The 17,606-nt window shown below is 41.4% G+C and overlaps 1 long non-coding RNA gene across 1 annotated transcript in view; it reads left to right on the top strand.

The window, feature by feature from the left end:
* The window catches only part of 4933405D12Rik (RIKEN cDNA 4933405D12 gene), a 41,525-nt gene that overhangs the window by 3,636 nt on the left and 20,283 nt on the right, over nucleotides 1-17,606 (top strand). The window contains exons 2-3 of the long non-coding RNA NR_046036.1: nucleotides 676-802; nucleotides 3,685-3,861. This is a non-coding gene — a long non-coding RNA (RIKEN cDNA 4933405D12 gene). The remainder of the gene's footprint in view (nucleotides 1-675; nucleotides 803-3,684; nucleotides 3,862-17,606) is intronic.

Genomic DNA, 17,606 nt, shown 5'->3' with positions numbered 1-17,606 from the left:
AGGCATGACTGCATGGAAACTCTTTTTGCAAAGTACTTGTGACTTCTACCAAGAAGATGGGTCCTCTAGCTTAAGGGCCTGGGATCTGGTATGGTCCTTGACTGGACTGAGTAGCATAGAGGTCAGCAGGCTATATGTGACACTTCCCTGAAGGGTGGGTTTTATTGACTGAGAAACAAGGCTAAATAAAGGCCTAGGGAAGGAGAGGTTGGGACAAACATTCTGGGGGACTTTGGCGAGACCTGGTCCTGTAGACAGCAGAGGTCACCAGGTCATTAATTACATCCACTCCCAGCCTTTTGGGTGGAAAACAGGTATACATTTCCTCCATCAAGGAGACAACCCTGTGGGATTAACATTTCTGGCATCTCCACTTCTCATTTGTAAAACCTCAAAGTCCATCCGCAGTGACACACTTCCTGCAACAAGGCCATACCCTTCCCAAATAGTACCGTTTCCTAGTAACAAGGTCTTCAAATATATTAACTTGTGGAGGCCATGCATATTCAAACCACCCCAGTGTCTCTCCCAACAGTAATCCCATTGATTGGTACAATTATTTATCCGTATTTTGGCACTTCTTTTCATTATTTTATCATCATTGTTATCTCACAGATTGGGGATAGTGTTCTTAGTGTGAGAGTAAGCAGCATAATTGTCCTACTTCAATTATAGCTTCTCTGTTGTGTCCTGACTGTGAACAGCACCCACCCTGTATCCAGTAATTAATCTCACTCCGCCCTCCCCACGCGGCCTTCTGCCTTCGCTTTACTCTGCTGTTTCATCACCAAGCTCTCTTCAGGTTAGTGCGTCCCATCCCTTCACACTGCCGTGGTTCTCACTGTTTGTTTAAATCCTCCCCTGCGGACCCGGGTCAGGCCTCATAGTTCCCCAAGGATCTAACTATTTCATCTGTATGTACGGAATTTGTCATGCTTCTCCTTGGGTCGAAGGTATTGAAAGGACGTGCTCGCATGCGTGTTTTTCTTTCCTTTAGCTCTTAGCATCTCTCTACATTCTAGCTATAACAACCATGTGTGACAGTATATTGGTTTGATCATTTTTTTTCTCAGATTTCTCTGTCTAAATCAACCTGAAAATTTTTTAACATTTTTGTCTAGCATATTGGCTTGATTTGTGCTAGTTTATTTTTTCTTTGTTTGTTTGTTTATTGTTCATTCTGGGTTTTTTGTTTTGGTTTTGTTTTGGTTTTTTGTTTTGTTTTGTTTTTTTCCGAGACAGGGTTTCTCTGTGTAGCCCTGGCTGTGCTAGAACTTACTCTGTAGACCAGGCTGGCCTTGAACTCAGAAATCTGCATACCTGTGTCTCCCAAGTGCTGGGATTAAAGGCATGTGCCACTACTGCCTAGCTCATTCTGTTTTTTCAGATAGAGTCTTGCTATATCGTTAGGGTGGCCTAGAATTCCCTGTTCTGTTTAGGCAATAACACAGGTTCAGACTCACATGACTATGTGTGTTAACCCTCTGACCCAATAATGGAGAATCATCCACTGAGCTTCCTGAAGGACTGTGTGAACCCTACCCAACACACAGAAAAAGCAGCTACCTACAACAGTCAAAAAAAAAAAAAAAAAAAGAGCCACGTCTTTCTGAGGAAACTTACTTCCCTTTTGTAAAGAGCCTTGAGACTGGGAGGCAGGAGATGGTGCTTAAGATACACGGTCCCTTTAGTCTACTCCAATCCTCTGGAGTGGATTTAAAACAAAAAACATTTTCATCACTACCACTACTGCTACTCTGTCTTTGCAAAAGAATATTAATTTGTTTGTTTGTTTGTTTATCTAGTGTTGCTGGGGTACATGCCATAACGCATGGATGGAGCTGAAAGACAACTTTGAGAAGTTGATTCTTTCCTTCCGCCTTTAGGAGGAGGCTAGCGATTGAACTTAGGTTGCCGTGTTTGCAAGGCAAACACTTTTCCTGGCTAAACTGTTTGTCCAGCCCTATTCCACGTCTTCCCCAATTCCATATTCACAGCCACAGAACCTGTATCTCATGTCATAGAAGACACACAAGACCTCATCTAGTAACATTTCTGCCTTAACCTTCCTGGCAAAGGGGATACACCCTTCCCTGGCTTGTAGCTGTTTTATGTCCGCTGTCATTCCTGTAGAGTGTAGGCTGCCCTTTAGCAGGGAGTTGCCAGTTGACCTTCTTGGAGCCTTCTACAGTTCCTCAGACAACACCTTGAAAATGGAAGGCATTTAATATTTATTCAATTTTATTTTGTTATAACCTGTTAGGCCAAAAGCAATCCTAGCCAAACATACGTTTTACAGATCTCTCTTAAACATTATAGTGTAATAAATAATACCACAGGATCTGATGCAACTGATCTGTCAGTCTTGGAGGGGATACTACCTGAGGTTTACCTAAGTACTAGTAATTAACATATACTAATTCGGTCCTCCCTTTTGGATAATTCTGAGTCTCAAACCTAGCATTCAGATTTCTCGGCAAGTGTTTGCCACTGGTTGATATCTTTAACCCTTAACTATTTCCCTCCTTTAACTTTAATAAGTACTTTCTGACTACTGACAGTACTGTCAAGCACTGTCTAGAAAGCCATAATAAACAGAGGCAGTAGTCACCCCAATAATTAGGAGTGCTGGCTGAGCACATCAGAAACATCAGGGGGAGGCTGGAGAGATGGCTCAGTGGCTAAGAGCACTGACTGCTCTTCCAGAGGTCCTGAGTTCAAATTGCAGCAACCACATGGTGGCTCTACCATCTGTAATGGGATCCAATGCCCTCTCTGGTGTGTCTGAAGACAGCTACAGTGTACTTACATATAATAAATAAATCTTTTAAAAAATATATCAGTGGAGTTTCTAAACTCTGTTACAGAACTTTGAGATTCTTCATAATGGCTTGTGTATTTCAACTCCTGGGCAGAGTGGGCCATGAGCAAAAAAAATGTAATTTCTTCCCCCTTTCTCCTTCCACATATACACCATATAGACTTCTACCACAAGAACACGGTTTTGCCCATATTTAGAGTTCCACACTTGATTATATTTCAAAATAAAGAAGGTGCCTCAGTAAATTTAAAGTTTAGAAACAGCTACAATTGGGCAAAGCTAAACTGATAGTGATAAGAAAGATGTTGAAATTCACAACCTGCTTTAGCTGCTAATCAGTCAATGGATTGTTGATGAAGGATATTAGAGAAGCAGTCCCTATGAGCAGAGACTGGAAGATTATTCGGTACTTGTCCCATTTTATCTCATGAGGTTGCACAGTAGTCATGTAAAACCATAAAACATGGGCATGACCTAGAGTAAGAAAATGAATGCCAAGATGATAATTGTGTATGTAAACTGTTAACTAGAACTGCACTTCTCATACATATAAGAAATGTCAATCAACTTAACAGAAGTTATGTCTAGAAAATGTTATCACTAATGACTTGGTTCTCTGAACTTATCCATATTCTTAGGAAAAAAAAATCACTGACTAGAAGTTGGGTGCTTTTGGTTTGTTTTTGTTGTTGTTGGGTTGGTTTTTTGGTTTTTTGGTTTTGTTTTGGTTTTGTTTGTTTGTTTGTTTTAGTTAGAAAATAAGCCAAAGTTATCTAACACCAAATTAGTTCAGTATTTCTCATATCAGATATGGAGAGGTAACAAATATCAGAGGGTTTGAATATTTTTTAACCACTTTTCAGGTCAAACTGTGTGAGGGTGGAAGACGTGGCTCTGTGGAAGCCAGCATCAAGCCTCTCCTGGGAAAGTGGAGATTCTTAGTTTTTATCTTAAACTACGCCCTGCCTACAGCAGGGAGGGGGAGAGGAAGCGGGTGTGTGTGAACCAGTGCTACAGTGAAGGGGCCAACAGAGACATGGGTAAGTTACATAGGAACACATGTTTCTCAAGTCTAAACACTCCGTTCTATAAGATTGGCATGATTTACGATATTCATTATGATTAAGTAGGGATGATTACAAATCTGTTTCCACACCTGGCTTTATGCAATTCTGGGAAATGATGCCAACACCTCCTAAATGTTAGGCAGAGTTCCTAGCAAGTGTGACGCCACTCTAGCCTTCCCTACTAAACGCTGAAGGAAAGATATATGCCAGGCTTTCCCAAGCTCTCCTTTAAAAAAATAGAAGTGAGGGAACACTTCTTGTCTCATTCCGTCAGACAAATTAACAAAGCTAGATAATATCACAAGGAAAGCACAGGTGCTTGGACAGCCATGTTTAATTTAATAGCAGCTTTGTTCACAACAATACAGTGTCCACCAATAGATGATCAAACTGTGTAACAATATTAATATACAGTGGAAACCAGCCTGGAAGGATATTCTGTTGCAATACAGCTTGAATGAACACTAGTGATACTATGCCAAGTAATATAAGCCAGTATCAAGAGAAATACTGTATAATCTCATTTATATAAAGTATCTAAATGAGTCACTTCACAAACAGTAAAGATAATCATGGGGCCTGCTTGAAAGGGGAATCTTGTGTAATGGGTTTAGAATCACAGTTGTGCAAGATGAAAATGTACTGGAGATACTCATAGTGAGTATATTAGATACTACTAAAGTGTACTTTTGGAAACAGTATAAACATATTTATTGTGTGCTTCTACCACACTGAAATAAACATTATCCAATCTTAGGAATTATCTGTTATTATCGGTGTGTGTGTCTCTGTGTGTGTGTGTGTGTATGTGTGTGTATGTGTGTGTGTGTGTGTGTGTATACATGCAGACACTATATGCTCACATATCAAGGTGCATGTGTAGAGATAAGAGGACAACTTTTAGGAAGTGGTTCTCTTCTCTCCGTGAGTTCCAGAGATTGAATTTGGGGTGTGAGATTGCAAAGCCACGAATATCCTTCCCTGTTCTTTTAGGCAGTCTTGAGAGCTTTGTTTACTGGGACTCTCAGGAGCCCACTCACTCTGGTATGGATGGCATAGTGGGACTCCTTAAGAGCTCGGAAGGCGAAGGTGGAGGGTGATGAGAGAGAGTGGGAAAGCTTGGGAGGCATGGGCATTTGGGAGGTGGGTGACCACAAATGCTTGTAGCCCCACACTCTAACTTAGAGCAATAGCTGTGGTTATCAACATGGAAGCAAGAGACTGACTGAGGACCCATGGCCGGACCTCAGGCCATCTACCTGGCTTACGATCCGACTAAAGCAGCTCATGTGCTGCTTCCAAGAACATCTGTGGCTGTTTTGAGAAATGCCTCTCATTTACTTCCTGAAGGAGCTGCTGGGCCAGAAGAGTTGAACTACTGTTGGGTGAGATTAGGAATGAGCTAGTCAACCTTGACACGGTACACAGAGTGGAGTTAAGAATGCGAGTTTCGTGTGAGAAAAACAAAGTTGTTATTAAAAATGAGTTACAAACCAAGTATGGTTGCTCATGCCTATAATCTCAACAACTCAGGTGACTAAAGCAGAGGGTTGCTGTGGGTTTGGGGCCCACAGTGGAAGTTACAAAGTGAGATCTTGTCTTTTTTGTTTGTTTGTTTACTGGATATTTTATATATTTACATTTTAAATGTTACCCCCCTCTCCAGGTCTCCCCTCAGGAAATCCTCTATCCCATCCTTTTCCTCCCTGCCTCTATAAGGGTGCTCCCCCACCCATCTACTCACTCTCACCTTCCCACTATGGCATTTCCCTACCCTGGGGCATCGAACCCCTACAGGACCAAGAACTGCTCCTCCCTCTGATGTCCACCAAGGCCATCCTCGGCCACATACACTCCCTCCATGTGTACTCTTTGATTGGTGGTCCAGCTCTGGGAGGTCTGGCCGGTTGACACTGTTGCTCCCACTACGGGGCTGCAAACCCCCTCAGCTCCTTCAGTCCCTTCTCCAACTCCTCCATCGGAGACCCTGTGCTCAGTCCAATGTTTGGCTGCAAGCATTGGCCTCTGTGTTTGCCAGGCTCTTAAAGAGCCTATGAGGTGACAGCCATATCAGGCTTTTGTCAGCAAGCACTTCCCAGCATCCAGCGTCTGCCCAGGTTTGACAACTGTATATGGGATGGATCCCCAGGTGGGGCAGTCTCTGGATGGCCTTTCCTACAGTCTCTGCTCCACACTTTGTCTCCATATTTCCTCCTGTGAGTATTTTGTTCCCCCTTCTAAGAAGCACTGAAGCAACCACAATTTTGTCTTCCTTCTTCTTGAGCTTCATATGGTCTGTGAATTGTATCTTGGGTATTCCAACCTTTTGGGCTAATATCCACTTATCAGTGAGTATGTTCCATGTGTATTCTTTTGTGACAGGGTCACCTCACTAAGGATGATATTTTCAAGTTTCACCCATTTGCCTGTGAATTTCATGAAGTCATTGTTTTTAATAGCTGAGTAGAATTCCATTGTGTAACTGTACCACATTTTCTGTATCCATTCCTCTGTTGAGGGACACCTGGATTGTTTCCAGCTTCTGGCTATTATAAACATGGCTGCTGTGAACATAGTGGAGCATGTCTTTACTACATGTTGGAACATCTTCTGGGTATATGCCCAGGAGTGGTATGGCTGGATCCTCAGATAGTACTATGTCAAATTTTCTGAGGAACTGCCAAACTGATTTCCAGAGTGGTTGTACCAGCTTACATTCCCACCAGCAGTAAAGGAGTGTTCCTCTTTCTCCACATCCTTGCCAACATCTGCTGTCACCAGAGTTTTTGATCTTAGCCAATCTGACTGGTGTGAGGTGGAATCTCAGGGTTGTTTTGATTTGCATTTCCCAGATGACTAAGGACATTGAACATTTCTTTAGGTGCTTCTCATCCATTGAATTTCCTCAGTTGAGAATTCTGTTTAGCTCTGTTCCCCATTTTTTAATAGAGTTAGTTGTATCTCTGGAGTCTCACTTCTTGAGTTCTTTGTATATATTGGATATTAGCCCTCTATCAGATATAGGATTGGTAAGTATTTCCTAGTCTGTTGGTTGCTGTTTTGTCATATTGACAGTGTCCTTTGCCTTACAGAAGCTTTGCAATTTTATGAGGCCCTATTTGTCTATTGTTGATCTCAGAGCATAAGCCATTGGTGTTCTGTTCAGGAAAATTTCCCCTGTGCCCATTGCTCAAGGCTCTTCCCCACTTTCTTTTCTATTAGTTTCAATGTATCTGGTTTTATGTGGGGGTCCTTGACCCACTTGAACTTGAGCTTTGTATAGGGAGATAAGAATGGATCAATTTGTATTCTTCTACATGTTGACATCCAGTTGAACCAGCACCATTTATTGAAAATGCTGTCTTTTTTCCACTGGATGGTTTTAGCTTCTTTGTCAAAGATCAAGTGACCATAGGTGTGTGGGTTCATTTCTGGGTCTTTAATTCTATTCCATTGATCTACCTGCTTATATTGGTACCAATACCATGCAGTTTTGTTTTGTTTGTTTGTTTTTTTATCACCATTGCTCTGTAGTACAGCTTGAGGTCAGGGATGGTGATTCCCCAGAAGTTCTTTTATTGTTGAGAATAGTTTTCTCTATCCTGGGTTTTTTGTTATTCCAAATGAATTTGAGAATTGTTCTTTGAGTTGAAATTTTGATGGGGATTGCATTGAATCTGTAGATTGCTTTCAGCAAGATGGCCATATTAATCCTGCCAATCCATGAGCATGGGAGATCTTTCCATCTTCTGAGGTCTTCTTCGATTTCTTTCTTCAGAGACTTGAAGTTCTTGTTACACAGATCTTTCACTTGTTTGGTTAGAGTCACAACAAGATATTTCCTATTGTTTGTGATTATTGTGAAGGGTGTTGCTTCCCTAATTTCTTTCTCAGCCCATTTATCCTTTGAGTATAGGATTTGTTTGAGTTAATTTTATATCCAGCCACTTTGCTGAAGTTGTTTATCAGGTTTAGGAGTTCTCTGGTGGAATTTTTGGGGTCACTTAAATATACTATGATATCATCTGCAAGTAGTGCTATTTTGACTTCCTGCTTTCCAATTTGTATCCCTTTGACCTTTTGTTGTCTAATTGCTCTAGCAAGAACTTCAAGTACTATATTGAATAGGTAGGGAGGGAGTGGCAGCCTTGTCTAGTCCCTGATTTTAGTGGGATTGCTTCAAGTTTCTCTCCATTTAGTTTGATGTTGGCTACTGGTTTGCTGTAGATTGCTTTTACTATGTTTAGGTATGGGCCTTGAATTCCTAATCTTTCCAAATGTTTTAATATAAAGGGGTGTTGAATTTTTCAGAAGCTTTCTTTGCATCTAATGAGATGATCATGTGGTTTTTTTCTTTGAGTTTGCTTATATAATGGATTATGTTCATGGATATCTGTATATTAAACCATCCCTGCATCCCTGGGATAAAGCCTACTTGATCATGGTGAATGCTCACTTTGATGTGTTCTTAGATTTGGTTTACAAGAATTCTATTGAGTATTTTTGTATCAATATTCATTATGGAAATTGGTCTGAAGTTCTCTTTCTTTGTAGGGTCTTTGTGTGGTTTATGTATAAGTGTAATTGTGGCTTCAAAGAATAAATTGGTTAGTGTTCCTTCTGTTTCTATTTTGTGGAATAGTTGGAAGACTATTGGTATTAGGTCTTCTTTGAAGGTCTGATAGAATTCTCCACTAAATCCATCTGGTCATAGGCTTTTTTTGGTTGGTAGACTTTTAATAACTGCTTCTATTTCTTTAGGGATTATGGGACTGTTTAATGGTTTATCTGGTCCTGATCTAACTTTCATATTTGGTATCTGTCTAGAAAATTGTCCATTCAATCCAGATTTTCCAGTATAGGCTGTTGTAGTAGGATCTGATGATTTTTTAAATTTCTTCAGCTTCTGTTGTTATATCTGCCTTTTCATTTCTGATTTTGTCAATTTGGATACTGTATCTGTGCCCTCTGGTTATTCTGGCTAAGGGTTTATCCATCTTGTTGATTTTCTCAAAGTACCAGCTCCTGGTTTTGTTGATATATATATATATATATATATATATATTTTTTTTTTTGTATATTTCTTTTTGTTTCTACTTGGTTGGTTTCAGCCTGGAGTTTGATTATTTCCTGCACTCTACTCTTGGGTGTATTTGCTTCTTTTTGTTCTAGAGCTTTCAGGTGTGCTGTTAAGCTGCTAGTGTATGCTCTCTCCAATTTCTTTTTGGAGGCACTTAGAGCTATGAGTTTTCCTCTTAGCACTGCCTTCATTGTGTCCCATAAATTTGGGTACGTTATGCCTTCATTTTCATAAAATTCTAAAATGTCTTTAATTTCTTTCTTATTTCTTCCTTGACCAAGTTATCATTGAGTAGAGTGTTGTTCGGCTTCCATGTGTATGTGGGCTTCCTGTTGTTTTTGTTGTTGCTGAAGACCAGCCTTAGTCTGTGGTGATCTGATAGGATGCATGGGATTATTTTAGTCTTCTTGTATCTGTTGAGGCCTGTCTTGTGACCAATTATATGGTCTATTTTGGAGAAGGTAACATGATGTGCTGAGAAGAAGGTATATTCTGTTGCTTTAAGATGTAATGTTCTCTAGCTATCTGTTAAATCCATTTGGTGCATCACTTCTGTTAGTTTCATAGTGTCTCTGTTTAGTTTCTGTTTCCAGGATCTGTCCATTGATGAGAGAGGGATGTTGAAATCTCCCAGTATTATTGTGTGAGGTATAATGTGTGCTTTGAGCTTTAATAAAGTTTCTTTTATGAATGTGGGTGCCCTTGCATTTGGAGCATAGATGTTCAGAATTGGGAGTTCTTCTTGGTACATTTTTCTTTGGTGAATATGAAGTGTCTTCCTTATCTTTTTTGATAACTTTTGGTTGAAAGTCAATTTTATTCAATATTAGAATGGCTATTCCAGATTGTTTCTTGGGACCATTTGCTTGAAAATTTTTTCAGCCCTTTACTCTGAGATAGTGTTTGTCTTTGACACTGAGGTGGTTTCCTGTATGCAGCAAAATGTTGGGTCCTGTTTATATATCCAGTCTGTTAGTCTGTGTCTTTTTTATTGAGGAGTTGAGTCTATTGATGGTAAGAGATATTAGGGAATAGTTCTTGTTGCTTCCTGTTATCTTTGTTGTTAGAGGTTGAATTATGTTTGTGTGGCTATCTTCTTTTGGGTTTTTTGAAAGAAGATTGCTTTTTTGCTTTTTCTAGGGTATAGTTTCCCTCCTTCTGTTGGAGTTTTCCATCTATTATTCTTTGTAGGGCTGGATTTGTGGAAAGATATTGTGTAAATTTGGTTTTGTCATGGAATATCTTGGTTTATCCATCTATGCTAATTGAGAGTTTTGCTGGGTATAATAGCTTGGGCTGGCATTTGTGTTCTCTTAGGGTCTGTATGACATCTTCCCAGGATCTTCTAGATTTCATAGTCTCTGGTGAGAAGTCTGGTGTAATTCTAATAGGCCTGTCTTTATATGTTACTTTGACTTTTTTTCCCTTACTAATTTTAATATTCTTTCTTTGTTTTTGTCTATTTGGTGTTTTGATTATTATGTGACAGGAGGAATTTCTTTTCTGGTCAAATCTATTTGGAGTTCTGTAGGCTTCTTGTATGTTTATGGGCATCTCTTTCTTTAGGTTAGGGAAATTTTCTTCTATAATTTTGTTGAAGCTATTTACTGGCCCTTTAAGTTGGGAATCTTTGCTCTCTTCTATACCTATTATCCTTAGGTTTGGTCTTTTCACTGTGTCCTGGATTTCCTAGATGTTTTGGGTTAGGAGCTTTTGCATTTTGCATTTTCTTTGACTGTTGTGTCGGTGTTTTCCATGGTATCTTCTGCACCTGAGATTCTCTCTTCTATCTCTTGTATTCTGTAGGTGATGCTTGCATCTATGACTCCTGATCTCTTTCCTAGGCTTTCTATCTCCAGGGTAATCCCTTTGTGATTTCTTTATTGTTTCTATTTCCATTTTTAGATCCTGGATGCTTTTGTTCAACTCCTTCACCTGTTTGATTGTGTTTTCATGTAATTCTTTAAGGGATTTTTGTATTTCCTCTTTAAGGGCTCCTACCTGTTTACCTGTGTTCTCCTATATTTCTTTAAGGGATTTATTTTTGTCCTTCTTAAAGTCCTCTATCATCATCATGAGATGTGACTTTAAATCAGAATCTTGCTTTTCTGGTGTGTTGGGAGTATCCATGGCTCACTGTGGTGGGAGAACTGGGTTCTAATGATGCCAAGTACCATCATCAGGTTTCTGTTGCTTATGTTCTTGCCCTTGCCTTTCATCCTCTGGTTATCTCTGGTGTTAGCTGGTCTTGCAGTTTCTGACTGTGACTTGTTCCTTCTGCAAGCCTGTGTGTCAGTACTCCTGGGAGACCAGTTCTCTCTGGGAGGAATTTGAGTATGGAGAGCTGTGGCACAGGGTCAGCTCTAAGATGCAGATGGAAACTGTCTCTGGCTGTTCCTTGGTTCCTGTGTCCTGATGGCTCTGGGTGGGTACATCTTGGGCCAGGAATTTGAGCAGACCTGTGCTCACAGGTGTGTTAGCAGTCCTGGGAGACCAGCTCTCCCCCAGCAGTATTCCCCAGGGTATTGTACTGGCTAGTTTTGTGTCAACTTGACATAGCTGGAGTTATCACAGAGAAAGGAGCTTCAGTTGGGGAAATGCCTCCATGAGATCTAACTGTAAGGCATTTTCTCAATTAGTGAATAAGGGGGGAGGTCCCCTTGTGGGTGGTGCCATCTCTGGGCTGGTAGTCTTGGTTCTATAAGAGAGCAGGCTGAGCAAGCCAGGGGAAGCAAGCCAGTAAAGAAACATCCCTCCATGGCCTCTGCATCAGCTCCTGCTTCCTGACCTGCTTGAGTTCCAGTCCTGACTTCCTTGGTGATGAACAGCAGTATGGAAGTGTAAGCTGAATAAACCCTTTCCTCCCCAACTTGCTACTTGGTCATAATGTTTGTGCAGGATTAGAAACCCTAAGACAGGTATGGAGAGCTGTGACTCATAGTCAGCTCCGGATGCCTCTGGAAACCAGAAGGATCCTCCAACCCTGTGATGTTTTCATTTCTTTCTTCCTCTTGTAATCCTGCTTTTGATGAGATCTTGTCTTAACTGCCTTTAACAATCTACAAACCTAGAGGATTATTAGAATTCGAAAGATAAAGAACAAACACACTTCTGTCTTCTGCCCAGTTTTGATGGGTGGACAGAGAGGATAGTGTGCTTACTTAAGTTGGAGCACAGCATCTCTGTTTTCAAGGTTGGAAAGATGTTTCTTGGTCTTTAAAAAAAAAGAGAGAGAATGAACTTAAAATGGACTTTAAATGAATGTATAGACATGGGCGTAGACTTCTGATTTAACAATGAGAAGAGCTATAAAATGGCTTCATAATTTCCATGGAACCTAGGTAGTTGTCCTAACAATTTTCTTTTCATAGAGTGACTCTTACTCGGCAATGATGGGTCCTCTGTTGGGAGCCATTTTGCTTGCTTCTGTGAAAGTCTGCCTTTTAGGCAGGGTCAAGGCAGGTCAGGTCTGTTGGCAGATTTCCTGGCCTGCTGAGGCATGGACTGATAAAAGGAGATACACTTGAGGCTCAGGTACTGTGGTGTATAAAAAGACTAGGCAAAATAAACTTGGGGCTGCTTCAGTATTTACTGTCAGCCCCCCCCCCCCCATCTATCCCTTGTCTCTTCTTTCTGCCTTTCCTATCTTTAGCCCTTATTCCCCTCTCAGGTCCTGTTAGACTTGTGCCGGCAGACTCCAGCACAATCTTCTCTAGAAGACTGAGTCCTACTTAGGTTTCTATTGCTGTGTTAAAGGCCATGGACAGGGAAGAGTTTATTTGGCTTATGATTCCTGAGTCACACAGTCCATTGAGGGAAACCAAGACAGGAAGCTAGAGACAGGAAGTGAAGGAGAAGCTGCTTAGTGGCTTGCTCCTCTTGGCTTGTTCAGACTGCTTTGTTGGTATCATCAGGACCACATGCTCAGGGGTGGTGCTACAGTAAGCTGACCCCCGCACCCCAACATACATATGTCATCATTCAAGAAAATGCTTGCTTCCATTGACATGCACAGGGCTTATACGTATTGTCATAATCACGACAAGCTCATATGTACAGCTGCCTAGTTGTATTCTGTTCCCTTGTATTCATTCATTGGCCTCTGGTTCTCATAGTTTCCCACACTCTCTTCAGCAATGATCCGTGCACCTTGGGAAGAGAGGGTAGAGGTAGAGCATAGACAATTCATTTGGCGCAAAGCATCCAGTGCGCCCTTGTTCTCTGCACCTTGGCCAGCTTGCTCGTCGCTATTACTGCATACTTTTCAGATGGGGGTTGAGAGATGCGTTAATCTGTGTCTCCTTGCCATGTGGGCGGTAGAGCTGTTTGGTTTTGAGACAAGGTTGGAGAAGTGAAATGGCAGAGAGCAGGTGACATTGGAACAATAAAAGTAAGGGAATGAGCTATTCTCAGTCTGTTCTGTGTGACATCGGTTAGAGGGTTATGGTGTAAGAGCTCAGGGTTTGGAGTCATGGGCTCATGGCAATTTTAGAATTATGCTTGAGTTATGCTGGGTGAGGTTCTCTATAAAATATGAATAGCTCAATTAGTTCAGCTTTGCAAGATGGGAGTTGTAGAGGTATGTAGTAGGAAGAGTTGTAAGAAGCAAACAAGGCTCTTCATTTCATTTCATTTCATTTCATTTCATTTCATTTCTTTCTTTTTTTTTTTAAGTATTTTATCTTTTGTCATGGATCAGAACAAATCCCAGCAAGGTAAAGAAGGTGCACACCAAGCCCCATCTCTACCTGAGGAGTTGTTGGCTCCTAGAAGAGGGTAAATTGTTTTTTTTTTTTTTTAAAGAACATTACCACTGGTAGATAAACTGTATACTAGTGGAAAGCCACACACCCAAGACATCGATAGCACAAATTGGACTCTGTGTTTTCTTTCTTGTTTTCGTTTTATTTTTTCTAGACAGGCTTGTTCTGTATAGCGCTTGCCATTCTGGAACTTCCTTTGTAGAGCAGGCTGGCCTTGAACTCAGAGAGTGAGCTGTCTGCCTCTGCCTCTCGAGTACTGGGATTAAAGGTATGTGATACCAATGTTTGGCTTATTTTTGTTTTTAAGAGGATACAGAGTTAGATAGCTGTAGAAGAGGGGTTGGGTCTGGGAGAAGATGGGTAGGGTTGAATATGGCCAAAAGTAATTGTACAAAATTTTCAAAGAACTAATAAAGGAAAAAGATTCTCAGGCCATAGTTGGGAAAAAAAAAATAAACAAAACCCAAAGAAGTAAAAAAAAAAAAAAAAAAATCCAGGCACAATAGGACTGATGCATGTATGAATTTACATATTATGGCAGCATACACAAGACTTCCATAAGTCGAGTGTTCCCAGCACTGAAAGGAGGACTGGCCATGGGGTCCCACCCATGAGTGAGAGGGAAATGTATACTCACCCTCAAAGGGAAAATCGGTTTTCTCTAATGGAGTGTTACTGGTTACATTAGTCACACGCCAAGGCAGGCTTCATGCCTAGGAGTAGTTGGCCAACATAAAACAAACTTCGTGTGTGTGTGTGTGTGTGGTGTGTCTGTGTGTGTGCATGTGTGTCTGTGTCTTTATGTGAGGTACGTGGTGTGGTGTGTGTGGGGTGTGTGTGTGTGTTTACTTTTTGTTTTGTTTCACATTTAAAAAGTATTTTTACTGATCTTTTGCTTGTTCGGATTTTTGGTTTTGTGGTTTTAGGGGAATGGAACGGTTCAGTAGGTTTTGGTTTTTTTCTTTCTTGTTGTTTGAAAGAAAAGTTAGGTAGATAAGTGAGGAGAATCTGGGAAGAGCTGAGAGAGGACAAAAACATGATCAGACTATGTTGTATGAAAAACGTAACTGGAATAAAAGAGGGGAAAAGCTCTGTTCTGGAGCACACGAGGACACACACTTACCTGGTCGGAGTGTGAGAGGGGCTGTGCTCACTCATTCTTCCTGCTCAGAGAACTGGTTAAAGAGATGTGTCACATTTATTTCCTTCGACATCTTTTTAAAAAAATACTATTGTTACGTTATCTAGAAGTGAAGCAAACGGGTGACATCAATCGTGTGCTCCTTTATCTGCATGAGGGCTGCTCTAAGGTCAGGAAGAGGGCTGTTCTTTAGCTCTCAAGGACTTGGAAAGTGGGTGTGTGTGTGGGTGTGTGTGTGTGTGTGTGTGTCTGTGTGTGTGTGTCTGTGTGTGTGTGTGTGTCTGTGTGTGTGTGTGTGTGTGTGTGTGTGTGTGTGTGTGTATGTGGTCTCTGTGTTTGTGTGTGTGGTCTGTGGGTGTGTGTGGGTGTGTCTGTGGGTGTGGGTGTGTATGTGTGTGTGTCTGTGTGTCTGTGTGTCTGTGTGTCTGTGTGTCTGTGTGGTCTCTGTGTGTGTGTCTGTGTGTGTGTGGTCTCTGTCTGTGTGTCTGTGTGTGTGTGTGGTCTGTGTGTGGGTGTGTGTGGGTGTGTGTGTGTCTGTGTGTGTATGTGGGTGTGGGTGGGTGTGTATCTGTGTGGGATGTGTGTGTGTGTGTGGTGTGTGTGTGTGTGTGTAAATTGTTTGGACACAAAACTTGAGGATGTGGCCTTGAAACTGGGCTGACCCTTGGGGAGAACTCGGGCCTTTCCGTTCCGATTTCTACTAATCATCCACCTTCCCACAGTCCTAACTACTGAATACCAAATTAAAACTTAAGTTCTGTCTTTAATTCTTAGTAATCTGGATTACAGACTGGGGGAGGGAGGGGCTTCTATAACCGTGCATGCTAATGGACTCCTCAGTGGGGACAGGTGAGCTGAGACCCCCTCTGCAACAGTTCCTTATCATCACTGCTGACTGCTCCACGTCTCCTGATCTTTCTCGTTCACTCTTCCATCCCATTCAATTCTCCAATAAACTCAATTGCACCAGTATTCTGAATGTTGGCCTCTGGGCTCAAGCAAAGCAGAGGTACACAACCCTGTGTGTTAGCAAACGTGGTGTCACTACCCACTTTCAAAAGATGGCAATGCTACTTCAGGTGTTCTCATTCAGAACTGAGATAACCCTACATAAAGTGTTAATGCTGTTTCTGTTTAGTGAATGAGAACAGTTTTAGGGAATTGCTCCTGCAGTAAGGAAAACGAGCCTTCGTGTTAGTTTTGCTCATACAGAAGCTGGAGCCACATAATCATTCAATACCATTTTAAACTTTAGGACATGGTATAGCTAGCTATCTCTGCAGCAGCCACTGAGACACAAATGGAAAGCGACCGTGTCCTTGTCCAGTAGAGGGCACTCCTGTACTGTAACCAAAGCAAATCTCAACGGAAGGTAAAGCCCCATCTCCTGAGGGAAGCATCTGTCCTGCCTCCCCTCCCAGTCCTCACAAAGCCCCTCTAGCTCCCGCTCTGTATCAGGCAAGTACCTTACCTACACATTTGGGTTTGAAGTGCCCATGAATGCCTTGCTGGCGTTGTCTAGTTATTCTTTTGAAAATACTTTTTTTATACTTATGAACAGTCCGCTCTTAGGGATAGGACTGGTGAAGTTTGCAGGGCCTGTATAAATACACAGGGAGCTGACAGCATCGCTCAGTGGGTAGATGCGTGCTGAACAAACATGTGGTCCTGAGTTATGATCCCTAACATCCACATAAAACCTGGACATGGTGGTGCACCTCTGGAACCCCAATACTGAGAAGGCAGTAGATATAGGAGCAGGGGTCCCCATAGTTTTCCCACCTGCCAATCACTGATTGGCGAGCTCCAGGTTCAGCTGGAGAACCTGTCCCCTCAAATACGGTGAAGTTTGAAAAGATACCCAATATCAACTTGGGGCCTCCATATATACCCAGGCACACATGTGTACACGGACTCCCACATTCCATCATAAACATGTACTCACAAAGACACACACACACAAACACAACCAAAAGAAGGAAGACAAAATACAATGACTCTGTGTAATTGAGAATCTTAAAAAAGTAACAACGAGGCCTTTAAACAAACATAGGGTCTTTTTGAGCAAAGCATGATGTTAGTCCATGAACCAGCCATATTTAACAAGATAGGTGATATTTCCCCCCTCCCACTCCATGTTCTCTATCATCCCAGCAATCTCTCCCCCATGGCATACTCCCAAATGGCTGCTGAAGAAAGGGAGACTTACTGTTTCTCAGACACCATATTATATGTACTATATTGCATAAAGTGTATATTACATTATGAAAGGAGCTTAGAAATCCAGTCTAATTACTCAATTTAAAGATGCCTGAACTACATTCCAGAGAGATGAAGTGAAGCTCACCCTAGTTATGCTTAAGTCTGGACCAGATCGAAGAGGTCTCATCTGCCAGGGTGAGGCTCACTCACACAGGCCCATGGAAAAGGGATGCAAGGTTGGTTCAATATTCGAAAATTCATTAACATAATCTACTATATAAACAAACTCAAAGAAAAAAATCACATGATCATCTCCTTAGATGCAGAAAAAGCATTTGTGTTTAAGCATTTGCCTTTCTTACTCTCCTCTCTAGCCCTCCTTCTCTCTCTCCCTTCCCCCTCTCTCCCTCTTTCTACCTTCTCTCTTTCTCTCTGCCTTTCTGCAATAAAGCTCTAAAACTATTTTTTAAAAAAAGAAAAGAAAAGAAAAGAAAAAGCATTTGACAAAATACAACACCCCTTCATGTTAAAA

The sequence above is a fragment of the Mus musculus genome, chromosome 3 (genome assembly GCF_000001635.26).
Source record: "Mus musculus strain C57BL/6J chromosome 3, GRCm38.p6 C57BL/6J".
Lineage (NCBI taxonomy): Eukaryota > Metazoa > Chordata > Mammalia > Rodentia > Muridae > Mus > Mus musculus.
Note: the sequence above shows the minus strand (reverse complement) of the source record. Positions and strands in the feature narration are given on the sequence as shown.